Raw genomic sequence first — 9,854 nt, 5'->3', positions numbered from 1 at the left:
TTACTACTAATGTTACTCTTGGACATTTTGCAGGAAAAGCATATATTCTGCCACAAAGTTATGGCCACCGTTACAGCCAGTTCCTTTGTGCATTCCTGCATCTGCATTTCAAAATGATTTCTTTGCAATAGATATAGCACAACAAATGGGTAAAATATGGTGATACAGGCCTTATATCTATCATGCACCACCTCAAAAGTGACATGAGGGGCATTCCTTTGAAAGTATACCATTTTAAAATTACCCGCCCCCCCCCCAAGAAGAATGTGCTGCATTTCTTTTAAAAGAACTATATTTGAATGGGACTACTTTCCAAAGAACAGCTACTCACGGGAACTATGACAAAGTGCAGTTCTCGCACACAAAGGCTGAATCACCCCCTTATCCACATTCCCAACAACCTTTAAATCTATGAAAATCACGCAGCAAGCAAGAATTCCAAAGAACTAAAGAAGATTCTGATGTAAAATTGTTGCAGGGCTCTTTTTGTAGCAGGAACCCCTTTGCATATTAGGCGACACACCCCTAATGAAGCCAGTCCTCCAAGAGCTTACAGTAGCCCCTGTAAGAAGAGCTCTGTAAACTCATGGAGGATTGGCTATATTAGGGGTGTGTCACCTAATATGCAATGGAGTTCCTGCTACATAAAACAGAGCAGAGGAGAACAATGCAAGCTGATCTGAGTCTCCATTGGAGAGAAAAGCGGGATACAAATGAATTAAATAAATAAAAACTATACCACACTGTCCCTCTAGATTAGATGTGCATAGATTAATGGTTCCATTGGATTAGATTACGTGTGCATAGATTAATGGTTCCATTACATTAGATGTGCATAGATTAATGGTTCCCAACTTGTGGGTCAGGGATGCTGGGGACCTGCAGAGTTATTGCGAAGAATCTGGGAATCCATCCAGTTTGGGCAGATTTCTACCTTCCCCCACCTGTGCCGTTTTCCCTAGGCTCACCTCCATGGTGGTCATGCTCTACGAACTCTGTGTCAGTCTAGCTGTGTGTCATCCACCAGCATACTTTCCAGTGTGACCATGCCTCCCCAACTGGGTCAGCCTGCTCCAAGCCCCCATCCTGGCAGGCAGCATTGGCCCAGCCTTAGCCAGAGGCCCCTGAGCATGCAGCAGCCCCAGCCAAGGCTCCTAGCCTATTCATGAAGACAAGCGATCCTCACGAGAGAAAGTGTCACTGCTAAGACCCTGGGGAGGAATCATCCCTTGACCATGCTTGGATCCAGCACAGCTGAGACTTTTCTCCACAAGAAACAGTTTGTATTGCACTTTAATCATTATTTTGTTAGATTTTGAGTTCTTTTGGCAGCCAACTTCCCTCTGAGAAGCAGGGTTAAAATCAAAATAAATAAGCATCCACCAATTGCTCTGTCAAGGACTGAAAGTTCATTGGGCATCCAACTGAATTCCCACGAGTACAAGCTAACTGTTAGCAAAAGGGTCTTTCTAGGCAGCAATACCAGTAATGTCAAAGTATACAAACATATGAAGCCTCCTTGTACTGTGTCAAGTCATTGGTCTTTACTGTCTACCCAAACAGGGAGTAGTTACAAGAAACCCTTTTCTCTCATGCATCTGGAATGTATCCTAATATATCTCATTCTTATAACTGTTTTTTTTCAAATGTAGGTTGATGCTGTTGTGATTAATAGCATACACATTCATTTTAGAGTGTTACTGAATTTATAGCAGAACAAAGTTTGAGTCCAGTGGCACCTTTAAGACAAACAAAGTTTTATTCTGGGTATCAGATTCTGTGCCACAGGACTGAAACTTTGTTCTGCTGCTTTGGACCAACACAGCTGGCTACTCACCTGAATCTGAATTCATACCAGCTTTTGTCATTATGCATTATGCATTAAGCTGTTCAGGGTGGTGAGGACCAGGGAGGGCTGAGAGGCACTCCAGGGGGATCTGTCGTGGCTGGGCAAGTGGCCATCAACGTGGCAAACGAGGGTCAACGTGGGCAATTGCAAAGGAGTACACGTTGGAGCCAAGAAGCTCAGCTATAAATACACACTGACCAGGGGAGAGATCTTGGAGGCGTGGTGGGTAACTCACTGAAGTTAACTTAGTGTGCAACTGCAATAAGAAAGACAAATGCTGTGCTGAAAAAGCAGACTGAAAACACATCAGTTAGTATCATCTCCAGTGTGCTCTGTTTTGGAACATTGTGTACAGTTCTGGTCATCGCACCTCAAAAAAGTTACTACAGCATTGGAAAAGATGCAGAAAAGGGCAGCTAAAATGATTAAGGGGGTGGCACATCTTCCCTGTGAAGAAAGGCTAAAAGTTATCCAAATGCACTTCTTTAACCTCTTTAATGTCGTTCGAGAAACGACAACTGAGGAGTGACATGGCAGAGGCTTACAAAATTATGTACAGGGTAGGGAAGGTGGAGAAAGAAGTATTTTTCTCCCTTTCTTACAATACAGGAACTCAATGGGGCACTCCATGAAACTGATGAGCAGTAGGCTCTTCACCCTGCGGCAGTGGCTACAAGCATAGACAGCTTCAAGAGGGGACTGGATTAAATAACGAGCAGAGCTCCATCAGTGGCTATTAGTCACAAGGTATAGTTGGAACACTCTGTCTGGGACAGTGATGCTCTGTCTTCTTGGCTTTTGGGGGCCACAGTGGGTGGGCTCCTGGAGTTCTGGCCCCGGTGGTGGACCTCTCCTGGTGACCCCTGGGTTTTGGCTACTGTGTGACACAGGGTGTTGGACTGGATGGGCCATTGGCCTGATCCAACATGGCTTCTCTTATGTTCTTATTTGCTCAATCAACAGATACCACATGCCAATAAAGGTTGTCTGTCTGTCAACAGATACTAATGGTACAACTACGGTCATGCGGGGGTCACACTCACACTCAAAAAGGTTGGGAACTACTGGCACAGAAGATTTCTGGGCTTCTTCCTATTGTACAGAACACTGCTACAGAGGAACAAAAGACATCCAGGATCCCAGGAATAGGAGAAGACAGATCATGTCTATTCATGCCTAACAGTTTAATGACCTGTAACAAAGGGTGTGTCTCAGAATACAGCTATGCTGAGATTTTCAGTGCTTTCACACTTGGAGCCTGATGGTGAAATACTATTCTAAATGCTGTGGAGTCCCTTTTGACCTGTGTTTTCAGTTTTATACTCTAAATACAGGTTTAACAGGTAAGCAAATCTGGTATTTTAACATGTCAGTTTTCTGTTTTATAAAGGCTTTGTAAATCGCAAGGTTTTAGTTATGCCTCTGGAACATTTGCTTTACTGACAAAAATACACACACTGTTTAACGAGTTCAGTGAATGATCATTGTGCCCATGTTGCATATATTTGATTGCACTGAAATCTTAACATTGACTTTCTTCAATTTCATTGCCTTTTGACTCCATTGTTTGCAATATTTCTTCTCTATACCTGTGCGTATATGACTATATACTCTGCTATTTATTAAAACAAATATTTCTGGAGTCACAACAGACCCACAAAACAGCCAATTTAGAATAAATATCAAGATATAAAAATATGAAACTCTTCACATAAAACTGCCTTATACTGAGTCAGACCCTTGATCCATCAAAGTCAGTATCATCTAAGACTGGCAGCAGCTCTCCAAGGTCTAAGGCAGAGGTCTTTCACACCACCTCCTACCTGGTTCTTTTTAACTAGAGATGCCAGGGATTGAACCTGGGACCTTCTGCATTCTAAGCAGATACTCTACCACTGAGCCACAGCCCCTTTTGAGGGGGAAAAACCACACACACAACCATAAAACATTTTGGACAAGCACAGGAAAATTGAAGAAATAAAAACAAATAAATACAAATTTCTCATAGCATTTGGAGATAATGGATAAATGTGTTTGTCTTTAAGATTAAGAAGCTGCAGTGGCTCAAGTGGTTAAGACGCTGAACTGCAGGCTGTGAAAGGTCAGTAGTTCAGCAGTTCAAGACCCGGGTGCCGCATGATGGAGTGAGCTCCCATCTCTAGTTCCAGCTCCTGCCAACCTAGCAGTTCGAAAGCAAGAAATTGCAAGTAGATAAATAGGTACCACTTCGGTGGGAAGGTAACAGCATTCCGTGCGCCTTGGTGTTTAGTCATGCCGGCCACATGACCACGGAAACATCTTCGGACAGCGCTGGCTCTTAGGCTTTGAAACGGAGATGAGCACCGCAACCCTAGAGTCGGATTCGACTGGCTTTCAAGCAAGGGTACCTTTACCTTTACCTTTAAGATTGCCACATTATTCGTTTTGGCTTTCTTCTCTTTCAATGCACTAAAAATTATGACTTTCTACAGCTAAGGGACACCATCTGATTCAACAATCTTTGGTCATTTGTGCTGTTCTGCATGTAAGAAAAATCAAGACAGAGGGAGGAACATGATCCAGACATCATAATGGATGGCCTCCTTTAAAGCTGCAGTTGCTGAAATTTAAAGCAAACTGTTTTGCCCCTGTTCATATGACCCCGGTTAAAGATTGCCAAAACAAGTGTCCTGTTTCACAGAAACAGTTAAATGTTTCACAGACATTTGGCCATCCTGTTACTACTCAGTCTTAGATTTACAACTCTCTATGGGACCAACAATTGTTACAACTCCCAGTGGATCACAGCCTGTGAGTTCACCAAACTGCTAGTTTTTAAGACATAGATTACCCCGAATCCAAGAGATTCCTTCCTCCCTTGTGATGCACCAGGAGAACAGAATTCCCACCAAGGATCAAGTTCAAAAGTGAGGACAAAGACATCCCTAATAAGGGACACTAGATATGAAATGCAAAAATATAGATTGGATGAAAAAAGCAACTCCACCTAGCATTTTCCCTCAAAATCTTACAAAAATCAGAAACTTTCTTGATTTGGGGGAGTATTCAGTTAGATTCCTGTGGCTGTGCTCCCCCCCTTTATAATTAATTGATTTTTTTCACCTTCGACAATCCACCCAGACACAGCAAAATCTCTGCAGAATGTCGTTCCCTGAGAGGCAAGTCTGGCACTATCCAAGCAAATTTTCAGCAAGGTAGCTAAAGTTTTTAGCAGGCCTTTAATTTAATTAAAATTTTGTGAGTTTAGGATAAAGGCATCTGGCAGGCTAGTCTTACTGTTCCTCTGGTTTGAAGAGGTTTTGTGGGAGAGGGTGTGGGTTTTGGGTGACAAATGCTGGGCTGCCCTTTAATTGTGATCTTGTTTTGGATTTTTTTGAAATATACTTTTGTACATTTTTGCAACGGAGGTTTTCATCATGCTGTGAGTCCCTTGAGTGGTCTTTATACCCAAAAGCAGGATACGAATATTTTCACAAACAAATGCAAACACGTGTAAACCTTCATGAGAAAGAATTCTGCAGAGTTCAAAGTTATTGTACAGAAGAAGGCCGTCAAAAACGATGCTTCTGTTGCATCAGTCCCATAATAGGTGTACACAAATAAGTTAATTCCAGAATGATCAGAATTCTGCTGGCATCGCTGCTCCCATTAGGTAACGCCAAGAACTGCTTGCAGATAATTAAATATGATGCTAATTCCCTATAATGCATCGCTTCCACACAACAGCTCTCCAGTTTTTTTTTAACTAGCACCTATTCCTCATATCAAATTTAATAAATAGAAAGAGGCCAGTATGAAAAGGAACTGAGCTTTGCTTTATTTGACAGTAGGACATTAATGGTAATCAGACAGAGGTTCTTCACACAGAGATCGTTAAACAAGAAGGTGTTAAACTTAACTCTTGACAGTAGCAACATAAGTCACCATGCATCACACATGATTAAAAGAAATCACAATTATCTAGCAATTAGAAGTACAACTATTAAAACCCCATGAGCCATTAAGGATATTAATGTTCCTGCTCTCTGTTCACTTTCTTTCTCAGCAGAATATAGTGTCTCTGACTCTATCAGCCAGAAATTAGGAAACAATTGCTTGCAAGTAGAAGTCAAGCACTCACTTAATAAGGACAATCAGGAAGCCATGTAACCCCCCTGAAATAAGGGCTCCTCCATACATGTCCATGCAAATGAGTAAACAAGAGCAATCGGCAAGCCAATCTGGATGCAGTGGAAATATCAATAGATATTAAACTGGAGAGTCTGGTAGATCTCTTCAGAGTTGATACATTCCAGCAATCTTTACAACAGTTTTGCTGCGCTGTAATTCAGAAAGAGACACAAAGTTTTCTAACATGCAGCCACTTAGTGCTTCATCTAAAAAACCTCAGCAAGAGCTGGGACCAAAAGGCTTAATCCCAAAGCACAGAACTATTTTGTAATTTATTTGCCTGGTCTAAATAGGCAGGTTTTTGTAGAAAAATATTAGCCAGAGAAGCGCACAAGTTTCTTATTTTTATTGTGTTCTTCTCACAACAACATACATCACCCCCATTTTTGTATAATACCTAATTCCAGCCCATGGTTGCCAACCTCCAGGTCTCCCAGTATCACAACTGATCTCCAGACTGCAGGGTTTGGTTCCCCTGGGAAAAAAGGCTGCTTTGGAGGGTAGACTCTAAGGCATTATACCTTGCTGAGGTCCACCCCTCCTGAAACCCTACCCTCTTCAGACTCCACCCCCAAATCCCTGGAATCGTGCAACCCAGAGTTGACAACTCTATAATCTAACCGGGGTTGTCAGTCAGGGGCCAAACATTAATTCACTGCATCAAATGTTGCTGGTACCAAGCAAAACAACAAGTAACTCAACACCAGCACAATCACAATGTGTCTGCTGTATTGCCCCATTGCTCTTTTAGTATCATAAATAATTTTCTGATGATGTTGCTTTTCCATATTAAAACCAGCATGAGGTGCTAAATGCTCAGTAGGCATTCCTACAAACATATAAACACACACATAAAAGGTAAAGGTTCCCCTGCTCGAAAGCCAGTCGAATCCAACTCTAGGGTTGCGGTGCTCATCTCCGTTTCAAAGCTGAAGAGCCAGCGCTGTCCGAAGACATTTCCGTGGTCATGTGGCCGTCATGACTAAACACCGAGGCGCACGGAACGCTGTTACCTTCCCACCGAAGTGGTACCCATTTATCTACTTGCAATTTCTTGCTTTCAAACTGCTAGGTTGGCAGGAGCTGGAACTAGAGACGGGAGCTCACTCCGTCATGCGGCACACTCGGGTCTCAAACGGCTGAACTACTGACCTTCCACAGCCTGCAGTTCAGCGTCTTGACCACTTGAGCCACCACAGCTCCTATAAACACACATATGGTGGTATAAAATGTACGACTATCCATTTAATATGAGCTTTTCAAGAATGCTTCTGCACTGTTTATGATTCGGCCTTTAAGGCAAGTTGACATCCTCCAGATGTCTTCAATTACCATTACTCTGGGACTTATTTCTTTCCTTATCTGTTACTGCCCTCCAGCACTTGCTCTGTTTGACTCAATCCTTTTCAGTAACATTGTAAAATCTCTACTTCAGTACGTGAAAAGCACGAAAGTATTCATTTCTTGGTCACCATCTTTGAAAGGACATCAGTATTTGTCTCAGGAATGAAGGCTAAGATGTATGGCATGGCATCATGGTGCTCTGAGTGTCCCTGCTCTCGTAACATCAGCACTGTGAGGGCTGCCCATCAGCACTGCAACATAGGAAGTGACATCAAGCCAGCAGCATCATGGTGAAGATGATCCTCCCATTCCATCCTCAGCATTAAAAGCTTGCAGAAGGCATGAGGGAGGTGCTGGCTGGAATGAATGAAGACATGGCAGAGAAATGAGCCGTCAGCATTTACTGCCTTGATCTTTGGTTACCCCACAGAAGGTATGTGGTGTCATGTGCCCAGCCTACTTGCCAGGCCCTTTGCAGGAGAACTTACAGCAAACTTTATCAGAGATGGCAGATATATGAAATAATCTGGATGTGATTGACCAGTGATAAAGTAAATATAGACCCTATACTACACTTACAGAAAAGGAAAGACTGTCACATCCTTTTATAGGGCTATGGGGTTTACCTTCAGAGATAGCCCTTCAATACAGTCTAAGGAGCTGCGGTGGCTCAAGTGGTTAAGACGCTGAACTGCAGGCTGTGGAAGGTCGGTAGTTCAGCAGTTCGAGACCCGAGTTGCCACATGACTGAGTGAGCTCCCGTCTCTGGCCCCAGCTCCTGCCAACCTAGCAGTTCAAAAGCAAGAAATTACAAGTAGATAAATAGGTACCACTTCAGTGGGAAGGTAACAGCGCTCCGTGCACCTCAGCATCTAGTCATGCTGGCCACATGACCACGAAAACGTCTTCGGACAGCGCTGGCTCTTCGACTTTGAAACGGAGATGAGCACCGCAACCCTAGAGTCGGACTCGACTGGCTTTCGAGCAAGGGAACAGTCTAAATACCCTTTATTTATGGACATGTTTTGTACTTTGAACTTTCTGTACTTAACAGAGAATTCATATTTTGTAGTGTTTTGTGGGGGGGGGGAATCCCTGAATAATCAGTGTGTGTGTGGGGGGGAGATCTCTCACTGCCACTTGTGGGGTAAGAGAACATCATATCATTCCCTTTGTATTACTAGACATTACAATGGGAGAGCATAAGAGGAGATGCAGGGCTGATGGTTTTGTTGGCACCTATGCTTGTCCTGTAATGTATAATTCTGACCTAAGAATATAGCATGGCCGGATGATCAAAAGGCATAAGACCAGAATTTCTGGTCTTTATGACAGAATTTCGTTTGGGGAACTTGAGCATTTACTTGTATATAACCAAGAAAATGGCTTGGGTCCATGTCCCACTTCAGAAATGAAGATATATGAGCACAAAAAAGAAACCAAAAATCTATGTACACAAACCTGTGCATTCATACAGACAGTTGCCAAATAGTGGAAAAACAATTTCAACCCAAAATAGTAAGATTTGATTGGCGAGCCATTCAATTATCATAGGTAAGTGATTCCTAATTTTTCAGTAATATATACAAGTTATTCCTTCACTAATAGTTGTGTTTCTAAGTATGACTTTCTATAAACCAAGTCTTCCCCTCCCATGTATTCATTTGAAGAAACCATTTTCTGAATTCACCATCACTTGGCAAGGTTTTAGCTCAGATACTGTTTTTAGCTTATTTTCCAAAAGTTTTTTAAGGCATGATGAGTGGTGATTTTACCATGTGTTGGACTACGCAGAAGAACACTTTCCCATGACAACATTTCTGGAGAAAGCCAACACTCAATTAGATTATTAAATGAAAAATAGTAGTAGGCAGGAAGGTGAAGGGAAAGGACAAAAATTGTGGTACATTTTATTCTGGTTAGAACATGCCTTTCAAGTGTCCCCTCATTTTGATGAACATTCCATATGTTCAAGCTGTTAATTGACTGAGAGGGTTAAGGAGGCTTTTTGCAAAGAAGGAAAGATTTTGTACAATACTGCTGAACTTCATAATTAAAAAACAAATTAGGCATGCCATTCACAGCGCAGAGACATGAACACTTTTTAACATCATACATAGCAAGAATTTTATCCCCAGAGTCCCAAGCTATACAGTTCATGAAAGACCCATGACTGGATCTCCTAACATTTCCCATAACATTAAAAAGCAATTGTGGAGAGGCAGGAAGTAACCGAGATCAAGGATATGGCACTGGAAGATTTACCTCATACTGTTTCTCTGACAGAAATTGCCATGCTGAGGGAAAATGTTAACTACTATATAGGAAAAGACAGACACAGTGTGGGTATTTTTCCCCTGAGGCAGCTAATAGTAGTTCTTGGGGTAGCCCTCACACCAGCTATGCTGGGCCTCAGAAGAGGTGAGCTACTACAGCAAACAGAAGCAAAGAGACCCCTGCTAACAGCAACAGACAGTCCAGAGCCACTGTC

The 9,854-nt window shown here is 42.4% G+C and overlaps 1 non-coding gene across 1 annotated transcript; it reads right to left on the bottom strand.

Annotated features, from left to right (window-relative positions):
* Window positions 1–3,687: 3,687 nt before the first annotated feature.
* On the bottom strand, window positions 3,688–3,759 carry TRNAS-AGA. Its single transcript has one exon. It is a non-coding gene; the product is annotated as a tRNA-Ser (tRNA).
* Between the last annotated feature and the right edge of the window lie 6,095 nt (window positions 3,760–9,854).

Source organism: Gekko japonicus, unplaced genomic scaffold (genome assembly GCF_001447785.1).
Source record: "Gekko japonicus isolate JY-2015 unplaced genomic scaffold, Gekko_japonicus_V1.1 scaffold1067, whole genome shotgun sequence".
Taxonomy (NCBI): Eukaryota; Metazoa; Chordata; class Lepidosauria; order Squamata; family Gekkonidae; genus Gekko; species Gekko japonicus.
Note: the sequence above shows the minus strand (reverse complement) of the source record. Positions and strands in the feature narration are given on the sequence as shown.